This window comes from Carassius gibelio, chromosome A3 (assembly GCF_023724105.1).
Source record: "Carassius gibelio isolate Cgi1373 ecotype wild population from Czech Republic chromosome A3, carGib1.2-hapl.c, whole genome shotgun sequence".
NCBI lineage: Eukaryota > Metazoa > Chordata > Actinopteri > Cypriniformes > Cyprinidae > Carassius > Carassius gibelio.
The window spans coordinates 812,084-826,618 of NC_068373.1; the positions used below are offsets into that span (position 1 = coordinate 812,084).

The following is a 14,535-nucleotide window of genomic DNA, read 5'->3' on the forward strand; positions in this document are numbered from 1 at the left end:
CCGATCTCTTAATCTTAGCAGGTATTGGCCTGGTTAGTGCTTGGATGGGAGACCGCCTGGGAATACCAGGTGCTTTAAGCTTTAGGGTTTTCTTTCCTACTTATATAATGTACCGGCGATTAGATTGACTGATCTTTAAATAGCTCTCTCTTTGCAGCAGTGTTCGCTTATGGCCATACCACCCTGGCTATGCCAGATCATGTCTGAGCTCGGAAGCTAAGCAGGTTTGGGCCTGGTTAGTAATTGGATGGGAGACCCCCTGGTAATACCAGTTGCTTTAAGATTTTTGTAAATTTTTCACAAATTATATAATAATCTTGAAAAAAAAAAGAGTGAATGCCCATTCTTTGAATCTTAGCAGTCATTGACCTGTGTAGTGTTTGGATGGGAGACCCCCTGGTAATACCAGGTGCTCTAATATTATTGGAAATTTATTACTAATTATATAATAATCTTAAAAAAAAAGAGCCAATGCCCGATCTCTTAATCTTAGCAGGTATTGGCCTGGTTAGTGCTTGGATGGGAGACCGCCTCGGAATACCAGGTGCTGTAAGCTTTTGGATTTTCATTCCTACTTATATAATGTATGGGCGATTTGATTGGCTGATCTTTAAATAGTCTTCTCTTTGCAGTATCCTTCGCTTGCGACCGTAACAACCTGGCTATGCCTGATCTCGTCTGCTCTCGGAAGCTAAGCAGGTTTGGTCCTGTATAATGTACCGGCGATTAGATTGGCTGATCTTTAAATAGCTCTCTCTTTGCAGCAGTCTTCGCTTATGGCCATTCCACCCTGGCTATGCCAGATCATGTCTGAGCTCGGAAACTAAGCAGGTTTCGGCCTGGTTAGTAATTGGATGGCAGACCCCCTGGTAATACCAGTTGCTTTAAGATTTTTGGAAATTTTTCACAAATTATATAATAATCTTGCAAGAAAAAAAGAAAGGAGTCAATGCCCCATATCTGAATCTTAGCAGGTATGGGCCTGGTTAGTAATTGGATGGGAGACACCCTGGTAATACCAGTTGCTTTAAGATTTTTGGAAATTTTTCACCAATTATATAATAATCTTAAAAAAAAAAAAAAAAGTCAATGCCCGATCTCTGAATAATAGCAGGTTTTGCCTGGTTAGTACTTGGATGGAAGACGGCCGGGAAATACCAGTTGCTGTAATATTTTTGGCAATTTTTACTAATTACATAATAATCTTGCAACAAAAAAAAAAAAAAAAAAAGAGTAAATGCCCAATCTTTGAATCTTAGGAGGTATGGACCTGTTTAGTGCTTGGATGGGAGACCGCCTCGGAATACCAGTTGCTGTAATATTTTTGGAAATTTGTACTAATTATATAATTATCTTGAAACAAAAAGAGTCAATGCCCAATCTTTGAATCTTAGCAGCTATGGACCTGTTTAGTGTTTGGATGGGAGACCGCCTCGGAAAACCAGGTGCTCTAATATTATTGGAAATTTATTACTAATTATATAATAATCTTTAAAAAAAAAAAAAAAAAAAAAAAAAGAGTCAATGCCCGATCTCTTAATCTTAGCAGGTATTGGCCTGGTTAGTGCTTGGATGGGAGACCGCCTGGGAATACCAGGTGCTTTAAGCTTTAGGGTTTTCTTTCCTACTTATATTAGATTGGCTGATCTTTAAATAGCTCTCTCTTTGCAGCAGTCTTCGCTTATGGCCATACCACCCTGTCTATGCCAGATCATGTCTGAGCTCGGAAGCTAAGCAGGTTTGGGCCTGGTTAGTAATTGGATGGGAGACCCCCTGGTAATGCCAGTTGCTTTAAGATTTTTGTAAATTTTTCACAAATTATATAATAATCTTGAAAAAAAAAAGAGTCAATGCCCATTCTTTGAATCTTAGCAGTCATGGACCTGTTTAGTGTCTGGATGGGAGACCGCCTCGGAATACCAGGTGCTCTAATATTATTGGAAATTTATTACTAATTATATAATAATCTTAAAAAAAAAAAAAAAAAAAAAAGAGTCAATGCCCGATCTCTTAATCTTAGCAGGTATTGGCCTGGTTAGTGCTTGGATGGGAGACCGCCTGGGAATACCAGGTGCTTTAAGCTTTAGGGTTTTCTTTCCTACTTATATAATGTACCGGCGATTAGATTGACTGATCTTTAAATAGCTCTCTCTTTGCAGCAGTCTTCGCTTATGGCCATACCACCCTGGCTATGCCAGATCATGTCTGAGCTCGGAAGCTAAGCAGGTTTGGGCCTGGTTAGTAATTGGATGGGAGACCCCCTGGTAATACCAGTTGCTTTAAGATTTTTGAAAATTTTTCACAAATTATATAATAATCTTGAAAAAAAAAAGAGTGAATGCCCATTCTTTGAATCTTAGCAGTCATTGACCTGTGTAGTGTTTGGATGGGAGACCCCCTGGTAATACCAGGTGCTCTAATATTATTGGAAATTTATTACTAATTATATAATAATCTTAAAAAAAAAGAGCCAATGCCCGATCTCTTAATCTTAGCAGGTATTGGCCTGGTTAGTGCTTGGATGGGAGACCGCCTCGGAATACCAGGTGCTGTAAGCTTTTGGATTTTCATTCCTACTTATATAATGTATGGGCGATTTGATTGGCTGATCTTTAAATAGTCTTCTCTTTGCAGTATCCTTCGCTTGCGACCGTAACAACCTGGCTATGCCTGATCTCGTCTGCTCTCGGAAGCTAAGCAGGTTTGGTCCTGTATAATGTACCGGCGATTAGATTGGCTGATCTTTAAATAGCTCTCTCTTTGCAGCAGTCTTCGCTTATGGCCATTCCACCCTGGCTATGCCAGATCATGTCTGAGCTCGGAAACTAAGCAGGTTTCGGCCTGGTTAGTAATTGGATGGCAGACCCCCTGGTAATACCAGTTGCTTTAAGATTTTGGGAAATTTTTCACAAATTATATAATAATCTTGCAAGAAAAAAAGAAAGGAGTCAATGCCCCATATCTGAATCTTAGCATGTATGGGCCTGGTTAGTAATTGGATGGGAGACACCCTGGTAATACCAGTTGCTTTAAGATTTTTGGAAATTTTTCACAAATTATATAATAATCTTGAAAAAAAAAAAAAAAGTCAATGCCCGATCTCTGAATAATAGCAGGTTTTGCCTGGTTAGTACTTGGATGGAAGACGGCCGGGAAATACCAGTTGCTGTAATATTTTTGGCAATTTTTACTAATTACATAATAATCTTGCAACAACAAAAAAAAAAAAAAAGAGTAAATGCCCAATCTTTGAATCTTAGGAGGTATGGACCTGTTTAGTGCTTGGATGGGAGACCGCCTCGGAATACCAGTTGCTGTAATATTTTTGGAAATTTGTACTAATTATATAATTATCTTGAAACAAAAAGAGTCAATGCCCAATCTTTGAATCTTAGCAGCTATGGACCTGTTTAGTGTTTGGATGGGAGACCGCCTCGGAAAACCAGGTGCTCTAATATTATTGGAAATTCATTACTAATTATATAATAATCTTTAAAAAAAAAAAAAAAAAAAAAAGAGTCAATGCCCGATCTCTTAATCTTAGCAGGTATTGGCCTGGTTAGTGCTTGGATGGGAGACCGCCTGGGAATACCAGGTGCTTTAAGCTTTAGGGTTTTCTTTCCTACTTATATAATGTACCGGCGATTAGATTGACTGATCTTTAAATAGCTCTCTCTTTGCAGCAGTGTTCGCTTATGGCCATACCACCCTGGCTATGCCAGATCATGTCTGAGCTCGGAAGCTAAGCAGGTTTGGGCCTGGTTAGTAATTGGATGGGAGACCCCCTGGTAATACCAGTTGCTTTAAGATTTTTGTAAATTTTTCACAAATTATATAATAATCTTGAAAAAAAAAAGAGTGAATGCCCATTCTTTGAATCTTAGCAGTCATTGACCTGTGTAGTGTTTGGATGGGAGACCCCCTGGTAATACCAGGTGCTCTAATATTATTGGAAATTTATTACTAATTATATAATAATCTTAAAAAAAAAGAGCCAATGCCCGATCTCTTAATCTTAGCAGGTATTGGCCTGGTTAGTGCTTGGATGGGAGACCGCCTCGGAATACCAGGTGCTGTAAGCTTTTGGATTTTCATTCCTACTTATATAATGTATGGGCGATTTGATTGGCTGATCTTTAAATAGTCTTCTCTTTGCAGTATCCTTCGCTTGCGACCGTAACAACCTGGCTATGCCTGATCTCGTCTGCTCTCGGAAGCTAAGCAGGTTTGGTCCTGTATAATGTACCGGCGATTAGATTGGCTGATCTTTAAATAGCTCTCTCTTTGCAGCAGTCTTCGCTTATGGCCATTCCACCCTGGCTATGCCAGATCATGTCTGAGCTCGGAAACTAAGCAGGTTTCGGCCTGGTTAGTAATTGGATGGCAGACCCCCTGGTAATACCAGTTGCTTTAAGATTTTTGGAAATTTTTCACAAATTATATAATAATCTTGCAAGAAAAAAAGAAAGGAGTCAATGCCCCATATCTGAATCTTAGCAGGTATGGGCCTGGTTAGTAATTGGATGGGAGACACCCTGGTAATACCAGTTGCTTTAAGATTTTTGGAAATTTTTCACCAATTATATAATAATCTTAAAAAAAAAAAAAAAAGTCAATGCCCGATCTCTGAATAATAGCAGGTTTTGCCTGGTTAGTACTTGGATGGAAGACGGCCGGGAAATACCAGTTGCTGTAATATTTTTGGCAATTTTTACTAATTACATAATAATCTTGCAACAAAAAAAAAAAAAAAAAAAGAGTAAATGCCCAATCTTTGAATCTTAGGAGGTATGGACCTGTTTAGTGCTTGGATGGGAGACCGCCTCGGAATACCAGTTGCTGTAATATTTTTGGAAATTTGTACTAATTATATAATTATCTTGAAACAAAAAGAGTCAATGCCCAATCTTTGAATCTTAGCAGCTATGGACCTGTTTAGTGTTTGGATGGGAGACCGCCTCGGAAAACCAGGTGCTCTAATATTATTGGAAATTTATTACTAATTATATAATAATCTTTAAAAAAAAAAAAAAAAAAAAAAAAAGAGTCAATGCCCGATCTCTTAATCTTAGCAGGTATTGGCCTGGTTAGTGCTTGGATGGGAGACCGCCTGGGAATACCAGGTGCTTTAAGCTTTAGGGTTTTCTTTCCTACTTATATTAGATTGGCTGATCTTTAAATAGCTCTCTCTTTGCAGCAGTCTTCGCTTATGGCCATACCACCCTGTCTATGCCAGATCATGTCTGAGCTCGGAAGCTAAGCAGGTTTGGGCCTGGTTAGTAATTGGATGGGAGACCCCCTGGTAATGCCAGTTGCTTTAAGATTTTTGTAAATTTTTCACAAATTATATAATAATCTTGAAAAAAAAAAGAGTCAATGCCCATTCTTTGAATCTTAGCAGTCATGGACCTGTTTAGTGTCTGGATGGGAGACCGCCTCGGAATACCAGGTGCTCTAATATTATTGGAAATTTATTACTAATTATATAATAATCTTAAAAAAAAAAAAAAAAAAAAAAGAGTCAATGCCCGATCTCTTAATCTTAGCAGGTATTGGCCTGGTTAGTGCTTGGATGGGAGACCGCCTGGGAATACCAGGTGCTTTAAGCTTTAGGGTTTTCTTTCCTACTTATATAATGTACCGGCGATTAGATTGACTGATCTTTAAATAGCTCTCTCTTTGCAGCAGTCTTCGCTTATGGCCATACCACCCTGGCTATGCCAGATCATGTCTGAGCTCGGAAGCTAAGCAGGTTTGGGCCTGGTTAGTAATTGGATGGGAGACCCCCTGGTAATACCAGTTGCTTTAAGATTTTTGAAAATTTTTCACAAATTATATAATAATCTTGAAAAAAAAAAGAGTGAATGCCCATTCTTTGAATCTTAGCAGTCATTGACCTGTGTAGTGTTTGGATGGGAGACCCCCTGGTAATACCAGGTGCTCTAATATTATTGGAAATTTATTACTAATTATATAATAATCTTAAAAAAAAGAGCCAATGCCCGATCTCTTAATCTTAGCAGGTATTGGCCTGGTTAGTGCTTGGATGGGAGACCGCCTCGGAATACCAGGTGCTGTAAGCTTTTGGATTTTCATTCCTACTTATATAATGTATGGGCGATTTGATTGGCTGATCTTTAAATAGTCTTCTCTTTGCAGTATCCTTCGCTTGCGACCGTAACAACCTGGCTATGCCTGATCTCGTCTGCTCTCGGAAGCTAAGCAGGTTTGGTCCTGTATAATGTACCGGCGATTAGATTGGCTGATCTTTAAATAGCTCTCTCTTTGCAGCAGTCTTCGCTTATGGCCATTCCACCCTGGCTATGCCAGATCATGTCTGAGCTCGGAAACTAAGCAGGTTTCGGCCTGGTTAGTAATTGGATGGCAGACCCCCTGGTAATACCAGTTGCTTTAAGATTTTGGGAAATTTTTCACAAATTATATAATAATCTTGCAAGAAAAAAAGAAAGGAGTCAATGCCCCATATCTGAATCTTAGCATGTATGGGCCTGGTTAGTAATTGGATGGGAGACACCCTGGTAATACCAGTTGCTTTAAGATTTTTGGAAATTTTTCACAAATTATATAATAATCTTGAAAAAAAAAAAAAAAGTCAATGCCCGATCTCTGAATAATAGCAGGTTTTGCCTGGTTAGTACTTGGATGGAAGACGGCCGGGAAATACCAGTTGCTGTAATTTTTTTGGCAATTTTTACTAATTACATAATAATCTTGCAACAACAACAAAAAAAAAAAGAGTAAATGCCCAATCTTTGAATCTTAGGAGGTATGGACCTGTTTAGTGCTTGGATGGGAGACCGCCTCGGAATACCAGTTGCTGTAATATTTTTGGAAATTTGTACTAATTATATAATTATCTTGAAACAAAAAGAGTCAATGCCCAATCTTTGAATCTTAGCAGCTATGGACCTGTTTAGTGTTTGGATGGGAGACCGCCTCGGAAAACCAGGTGCTCTAATATTATTGGAAATTCATTACTAATTATATAATAATCTTTAAAAAAAAAAAAAAAAAAAAAAGAGTCAATGCCCGATCTCTTAATCTTAGCAGGTATTGGCCTGGTTAGTGCTTGGATGGGAGACCGCCTGGGAATACCAGGTGCTTTAAGCTTTAGGGTTTTCTTTCCTACTTATATAATGTACCGGCGATTAGATTGACTGATCTTTAAATAGCTCTCTCTTTGCAGCAGTGTTCGCTTATGGCCATACCACCCTGGCTATGCCAGATCATGTCTGAGCTCGGAAGCTAAGCAGGTTTGGGCCTGGTTAGTAATTGGATGGGAGACCCCCTGGTAATACCAGTTGCTTTAAGATTTTTGTAAATTTTTCACAAATTATATAATAATCTTGAAAAAAAAAAGAGTGAATGCCCATTCTTTGAATCTTAGCAGTCATTGACCTGTGTAGTGTTTGGATGGGAGACCCCCTGGTAATACCAGGTGCTCTAATATTATTGGAAATTTATTACTAATTATATAATAATCTTAAAAAAAAAGAGCCAATGCCCGATCTCTTAATCTTAGCAGGTATTGGCCTGGTTAGTGCTTGGATGGGAGACCGCCTCGGAATACCAGGTGCTGTAAGCTTTTGGATTTTCATTCCTACTTATATAATGTATGGGCGATTTGATTGGCTGATCTTTAAATAGTCTTCTCTTTGCAGTATCCTTCGCTTGCGACCGTAACAACCTGGCTATGCCTGATCTCGTCTGCTCTCGGAAGCTAAGCAGGTTTGGTCCTGTATAATGTACCGGCGATTAGATTGGCTGATCTTTAAATAGCTCTCTCTTTGCAGCAGTCTTCGCTTATGGCCATTCCACCCTGGCTATGCCAGATCATGTCTGAGCTCGGAAACTAAGCAGGTTTCGGCCTGGTTAGTAATTGGATGGCAGACCCCCTGGTAATACCAGTTGCTTTAAGATTTTTGGAAATTTTTCACAAATTATATAATAATCTTGCAAGAAAAAAAGAAAGGAGTCAATGCCCCATATCTGAATCTTAGCAGGTATGGGCCTGGTTAGTAATTGGATGGGAGACACCCTGGTAATACCAGTTGCTTTAAGATTTTTGGAAATTTTTCACCAATTATATAATAATCTTAAAAAAAAAAAAAAAAAGTCAATGCCCGATCTCTGAATAATAGCAGGTTTTGCCTGGTTAGTACTTGGATGGAAGACGGCCGGGAAATACCAGTTGCTGTAATATTTTTGGCAATTTTTACTAATTACATAATAATCTTGCAACAAAAAAAAAAAAAAAAAAAAGAGTAAATGCCCAATCTTTGAATCTTAGGAGGTATGGACCTGTTTAGTGCTTGGATGGGAGACCGCCTCGGAATACCAGTTGCTGTAATATTTTTGGAAATTTGTACTAATTATATAATTATCTTGAAACAAAAAGAGTCAATGCCCAATCTTTGAATCTTAGCAGCTATGGACCTGTTTAGTGTTTGGATGGGAGACCGCCTCGGAAAACCAGGTGCTCTAATATTATTGGAAATTTATTACTAATTATATAATAATCTTTAAAAAAAAAAAAAAAAAAAAAAAAAAGAGTCAATGCCCGATCTCTTAATCTTAGCAGGTATTGGCCTGGTTAGTGCTTGGATGGGAGACCGCCTGGGAATACCAGGTGCTTTAAGCTTTAGGGTTTTCTTTCCTACTTATATTAGATTGGCTGATCTTTAAATAGCTCTCTCTTTGCAGCAGTCTTCGCTTATGGCCATACCACCCTGTCTATGCCAGATCATGTCTGAGCTCGGAAGCTAAGCAGGTTTGGGCCTGGTTAGTAATTGGATGGGAGACCCCCTGGTAATACCAGTTGCTTTAAGATTTTTGTAAATTTTTCACAAATTATATAATAATCTTGAAAAAAAAAAGAGTCAATGCCCATTCTTTGAATCTTAGCAGTCATGGACCTGTTTAGTGTCTGGATGGGAGACCGCCTCGGAATACCAGGTGCTCTAATATTATTGGAAATTTATTACTAATTATATAATAATCTTAAAAAAAAAAAAAAAAAAAAAAGAGTCAATGCCCGATCTCTTAATCTTAGCAGGTATTGGCCTGGTTAGTGCTTGGATGGGAGACCGCCTGGGAATACCAGGTGCTTTAAGCTTTAGGGTTTTCTTTCCTACTTATATAATGTACCGGCGATTAGATTGACTGATCTTTAAATAGCTCTCTCTTTGCAGCAGTCTTCGCTTATGGCCATACCACCCTGGCTATGCCAGATCATGTCTGAGCTCGGAAGCTAAGCAGGTTTGGGCCTGGTTAGTAATTGGATGGGAGACCCCCTGGTAATACCAGTTGCTTTAAGATTTTTGAAAATTTTTCACAAATTATATAATAATCTTGAAAAAAAAAAGAGTGAATGCCCATTCTTTGAATCTTAGCAGTCATTGACCTGTGTAGTGTTTGGATGGGAGACCCCCTGGTAATACCAGGTGCTCTAATATTATTGGAAATTTATTACTAATTATATAATAATCTTAAAAAAAAAGAGCCAATGCCCGATCTCTTAATCTTAGCAGGTATTGGCCTGGTTAGTGCTTGGATGGGAGACCGCCTCGGAATACCAGGTGCTGTAAGCTTTTGGATTTTCATTCCTACTTATATAATGTATGGGCGATTTGATTGGCTGATCTTTAAATAGTCTTCTCTTTGCAGTATCCTTCGCTTGCGACCGTAACAACCTGGCTATGCCTGATCTCGTCTGCTCTCGGAAGCTAAGCAGGTTTGGTCCTGTATAATGTACCGGCGATTAGATTGGCTGATCTTTAAATAGCTCTCTCTTTGCAGCAGTCTTCGCTTATGGCCATTCCACCCTGGCTATGCCAGATCATGTCTGAGCTCGGAAACTAAGCAGGTTTCGGCCTGGTTAGTAATTGGATGGCAGACCCCCTGGTAATACCAGTTGCTTTAAGATTTTGGGAAATTTTTCACAAATTATATAATAATCTTGCAAGAAAAAAAGAAAGGAGTCAATGCCCCATATCTGAATCTTAGCATGTATGGGCCTGGTTAGTAATTGGATGGGAGACACCCTGGTAATACCAGTTGCTTTAAGATTTTTGGAAATTTTTCACAAATTATATAATAATCTTGAAAAAAAAAAAAAAAGTCAATGCCCGATCTCTGAATAATAGCAGGTTTTGCCTGGTTAGTACTTGGATGGAAGACGGCCGGGAAATACCAGTTGCTGTAATTTTTTTGGCAATTTTTACTAATTACATAATAATCTTGCAACAACAAAAAAAAAAAAAAGAGTAAATGCCCAATCTTTGAATCTTAGGAGGTATGGACCTGTTTAGTGCTTGGATGGGAGACCGCCTCGGAATACCAGTTGCTGTAATATTTTTGGAAATTTGTACTAATTATATAATTATCTTGAAACAAAAAGAGTCAATGCCCAATCTTTGAATCTTAGCAGCTATGGACCTGTTTAGTGTTTGGATGGGAGACCGCCTCGGAAAACCAGGTGCTCTAATATTATTGGAAATTCATTACTAATTATATAATAATCTTTAAAAAAAAAAAAAAAAAAAAAAGAGTCAATGCCCGATCTCTTAATCTTAGCAGGTATTGGCCTGGTTAGTGCTTGGATGGGAGACCGCCTGGGAATACCAGGTGCTTTAAGCTTTAGGGTTTTCTTTCCTACTTATATAATGTACCGGCGATTAGATTGACTGATCTTTAAATAGCTCTCTCTTTGCAGCAGTGTTCGCTTATGGCCATACCACCCTGGCTATGCCAGATCATGTCTGAGCTCGGAAGCTAAGCAGGTTTGGGCCTGGTTAGTAATTGGATGGGAGACCCCCTGGTAATACCAGTTGCTTTAAGATTTTTGTAAATTTTTCACAAATTATATAATAATCTTGAAAAAAAAAAGAGTGAATGCCCATTCTTTGAATCTTAGCAGTCATTGACCTGTGTAGTGTTTGGATGGGAGACCCCCTGGTAATACCAGGTGCTCTAATATTATTGGAAATTTATTACTAATTATATAATAATCTTAAAAAAAAAGAGCCAATGCCCGATCTCTTAATCTTAGCAGGTATTGGCCTGGTTAGTGCTTGGATGGGAGACCGCCTCGGAATACCAGGTGCTGTAAGCTTTTGGATTTTCATTCCTACTTATATAATGTATGGGCGATTTGATTGGCTGATCTTTAAATAGTCTTCTCTTTGCAGTATCCTTCGCTTGCGACCGTAACAACCTGGCTATGCCTGATCTCGTCTGCTCTCGGAAGCTAAGCAGGTTTGGTCCTGTATAATGTACCGGCGATTAGATTGGCTGATCTTTAAATAGCTCTCTCTTTGCAGCAGTCTTCGCTTATGGCCATTCCACCCTGGCTATGCCAGATCATGTCTGAGCTCGGAAACTAAGCAGGTTTCGGCCTGGTTAGTAATTGGATGGCAGACCCCCTGGTAATACCAGTTGCTTTAAGATTTTTGGAAATTTTTCACAAATTATATAATAATCTTGCAAGAAAAAAAGAAAGGAGTCAATGCCCCATATCTGAATCTTAGCAGGTATGGGCCTGGTTAGTAATTGGATGGGAGACACCCTGGTAATACCAGTTGCTTTAAGATTTTTGGAAATTTTTCACCAATTATATAATAATCTTAAAAAAAAAAAAAAAAAGTCAATGCCCGATCTCTGAATAATAGCAGGTTTTGCCTGGTTAGTACTTGGATGGAAGACGGCCGGGAAATACCAGTTGCTGTAATATTTTTGGCAATTTTTACTAATTACATAATAATCTTGCAACAAAAAAAAAAAAAAAAAAAAGAGTAAATGCCCAATCTTTGAATCTTAGGAGGTATGGACCTGTTTAGTGCTTGGATGGGAGACCGCCTCGGAATACCAGTTGCTGTAATATTTTTGGAAATTTGTACTAATTATATAATTATCTTGAAACAAAAAGAGTCAATGCCCAATCTTTGAATCTTAGCAGCTATGGACCTGTTTAGTGTTTGGATGGGAGACCGCCTCGGAAAACCAGGTGCTCTAATATTATTGGAAATTTATTACTAATTATATAATAATCTTTAAAAAAAAAAAAAAAAAAAAAAAAAAGAGTCAATGCCCGATCTCTTAATCTTAGCAGGTATTGGCCTGGTTAGTGCTTGGATGGGAGACCGCCTGGGAATACCAGGTGCTTTAAGCTTTAGGGTTTTCTTTCCTACTTATATTAGATTGGCTGATCTTTAAATAGCTCTCTCTTTGCAGCAGTCTTCGCTTATGGCCATACCACCCTGTCTATGCCAGATCATGTCTGAGCTCGGAAGCTAAGCAGGTTTGGGCCTGGTTAGTAATTGGATGGGAGACCCCCTGGTAATACCAGTTGCTTTAAGATTTTTGTAAATTTTTCACAAATTATATAATAATCTTGAAAAAAAAAAGAGTCAATGCCCATTCTTTGAATCTTAGCAGTCATGGACCTGTTTAGTGTCTGGATGGGAGACCGCCTCGGAATACCAGGTGCTCTAATATTATTGGAAATTTATTACTAATTATATAATAATCTTAAAAAAAAAAAAAAAAAAAAAAGAGTCAATGCCCGATCTCTTAATCTTAGCAGGTATTGGCCTGGTTAGTGCTTGGATGGGAGACCGCCTGGGAATACCAGGTGCTTTAAGCTTTAGGGTTTTCTTTCCTACTTATATAATGTACCGGCGATTAGATTGACTGATCTTTAAATAGCTCTCTCTTTGCAGCAGTCTTCGCTTATGGCCATACCACCCTGGCTATGCCAGATCATGTCTGAGCTCGGAAGCTAAGCAGGTTTGGGCCTGGTTAGTAATTGGATGGGAGACCCCCTGGTAATACCAGTTGCTTTAAGATTTTTGAAAATTTTTCACAAATTATATAATAATCTTGAAAAAAAAAAGAGTGAATGCCCATTCTTTGAATCTTAGCAGTCATTGACCTGTGTAGTGTTTGGATGGGAGACCCCCTGGTAATACCAGGTGCTCTAATATTATTGGAAATTTATTACTAATTATATAATAATCTTAAAAAAAAAGAGCCAATGCCCGATCTCTTAATCTTAGCAGGTATTGGCCTGGTTAGTGCTTGGATGGGAGACCGCCTCGGAATACCAGGTGCTGTAAGCTTTTGGATTTTCATTCCTACTTATATAATGTATGGGCGATTTGATTGGCTGATCTTTAAATAGTCTTCTCTTTGCAGTATCCTTCGCTTGCGACCGTAACAACCTGGCTATGCCTGATCTCGTCTGCTCTCGGAAGCTAAGCAGGTTTGGTCCTGTATAATGTACCGGCGATTAGATTGGCTGATCTTTAAATAGCTCTCTCTTTGCAGCAGTCTTCGCTTATGGCCATTCCACCCTGGCTATGCCAGATCATGTCTGAGCTCGGAAACTAAGCAGGTTTCGGCCTGGTTAGTAATTGGATGGCAGACCCCCTGGTAATACCAGTTGCTTTAAGATTTTGGGAAATTTTTCACAAATTATATAATAATCTTGCAAGAAAAAAAGAAAGGAGTCAATGCCCCATATCTGAATCTTAGCATGTATGGGCCTGGTTAGTAATTGGATGGGAGACACCCTGGTAATACCAGTTGCTTTAAGATTTTTGGAAATTTTTCACAAATTATATAATAATCTTGAAAAAAAAAAAAAAAGTCAATGCCCGATCTCTGAATAATAGCAGGTTTTGCCTGGTTAGTACTTGGATGGAAGACGGCCGGGAAATACCAGTTGCTGTAATTTTTTTGGCAATTTTTACTAATTACATAATAATCTTGCAACAACAAAAAAAAAAAAAAGAGTAAATGCCCAATCTTTGAATCTTAGGAGGTATGGACCTGTTTAGTGCTTGGATGGGAGACCGCCTCGGAATACCAGTTGCTGTAATATTTTTGGAAATTTGTACTAATTATATAATTATCTTGAAACAAAAAGAGTCAATGCCCAATCTTTGAATCTTAGCAGCTATGGACCTGTTTAGTGTTTGGATGGGAGACCGCCTCGGAAAACCAGGTGCTCTAATATTATTGGAAATTCATTACTAATTATATAATAATCTTTAAAAAAAAAAAAAAAAAAAAAAGAGTCAATGCCCGATCTCTTAATCTTAGCAGGTATTGGCCTGGTTAGTGCTTGGATGGGAGACCGCCTGGGAATACCAGGTGCTTTAAGCTTTAGGGTTTTCTTTCCTACTTATATAATGTACCGGCGATTAGATTGACTGATCTTTAAATAGCTCTCTCTTTGCAGCAGTGTTCGCTTATGGCCATACCACCCTGGCTATGCCAGATCATGTCTGAGCTCGGAAGCTAAGCAGGTTTGGGCCTGGTTAGTAATTGGATGGGAGACCCCCTGGTAATACCAGTTGCTTTAAGATTTTTGTAAATTTTTCACAAATTATATAATAATCTTGAAAAAAAAAAGAGTGAATGCCCATTCTTTGAATCTTAGCAGTCATTGACCTGTGTAGTGTTTGGATGGGAGACCCCCTGGTAATACCAGGTGCTCTAATATTATTGGAA

The 14,535-nt window shown here is 38.6% G+C and overlaps 13 pseudogenes; all 13 read left to right on the forward strand.

The window, feature by feature from the left end:
• The first annotated feature begins 165 nt into the window (after positions 1-165).
• On the forward strand, positions 166-284 carry LOC127965349 (uncharacterized; annotated as a pseudogene).
• Positions 285-1,679: 1,395 nt separating this feature from the next.
• On the forward strand, positions 1,680-1,798 carry LOC127961665 (uncharacterized; annotated as a pseudogene).
• A 369-nt stretch (positions 1,799-2,167) lies between these two features.
• Positions 2,168-2,286, forward strand: LOC127965354 (uncharacterized; annotated as a pseudogene).
• A 1,405-nt stretch (positions 2,287-3,691) lies between these two features.
• On the forward strand, positions 3,692-3,810 carry LOC127965356 (uncharacterized; annotated as a pseudogene).
• Positions 3,811-5,205: 1,395 nt separating this feature from the next.
• LOC127961669 (uncharacterized) lies at positions 5,206-5,324 on the forward strand (annotated as a pseudogene).
• Positions 5,325-5,693: 369 nt separating this feature from the next.
• On the forward strand, positions 5,694-5,812 carry LOC127965362 (uncharacterized; annotated as a pseudogene).
• Positions 5,813-7,215: 1,403 nt separating this feature from the next.
• LOC127965363 (uncharacterized) lies at positions 7,216-7,334 on the forward strand (annotated as a pseudogene).
• Positions 7,335-8,732: 1,398 nt separating this feature from the next.
• On the forward strand, positions 8,733-8,851 carry LOC127960659 (uncharacterized; annotated as a pseudogene).
• A 369-nt stretch (positions 8,852-9,220) lies between these two features.
• Positions 9,221-9,339, forward strand: LOC127965366 (uncharacterized; annotated as a pseudogene).
• Positions 9,340-10,743: 1,404 nt separating this feature from the next.
• Positions 10,744-10,862, forward strand: LOC127965373 (uncharacterized; annotated as a pseudogene).
• Positions 10,863-12,260: 1,398 nt separating this feature from the next.
• Positions 12,261-12,379, forward strand: LOC127960670 (uncharacterized; annotated as a pseudogene).
• Positions 12,380-12,748: 369 nt separating this feature from the next.
• LOC127965378 (uncharacterized) lies at positions 12,749-12,867 on the forward strand (annotated as a pseudogene).
• Positions 12,868-14,271: 1,404 nt separating this feature from the next.
• Positions 14,272-14,390, forward strand: LOC127965382 (uncharacterized; annotated as a pseudogene).
• The last annotated feature ends 145 nt before the right edge of the window (positions 14,391-14,535 follow it).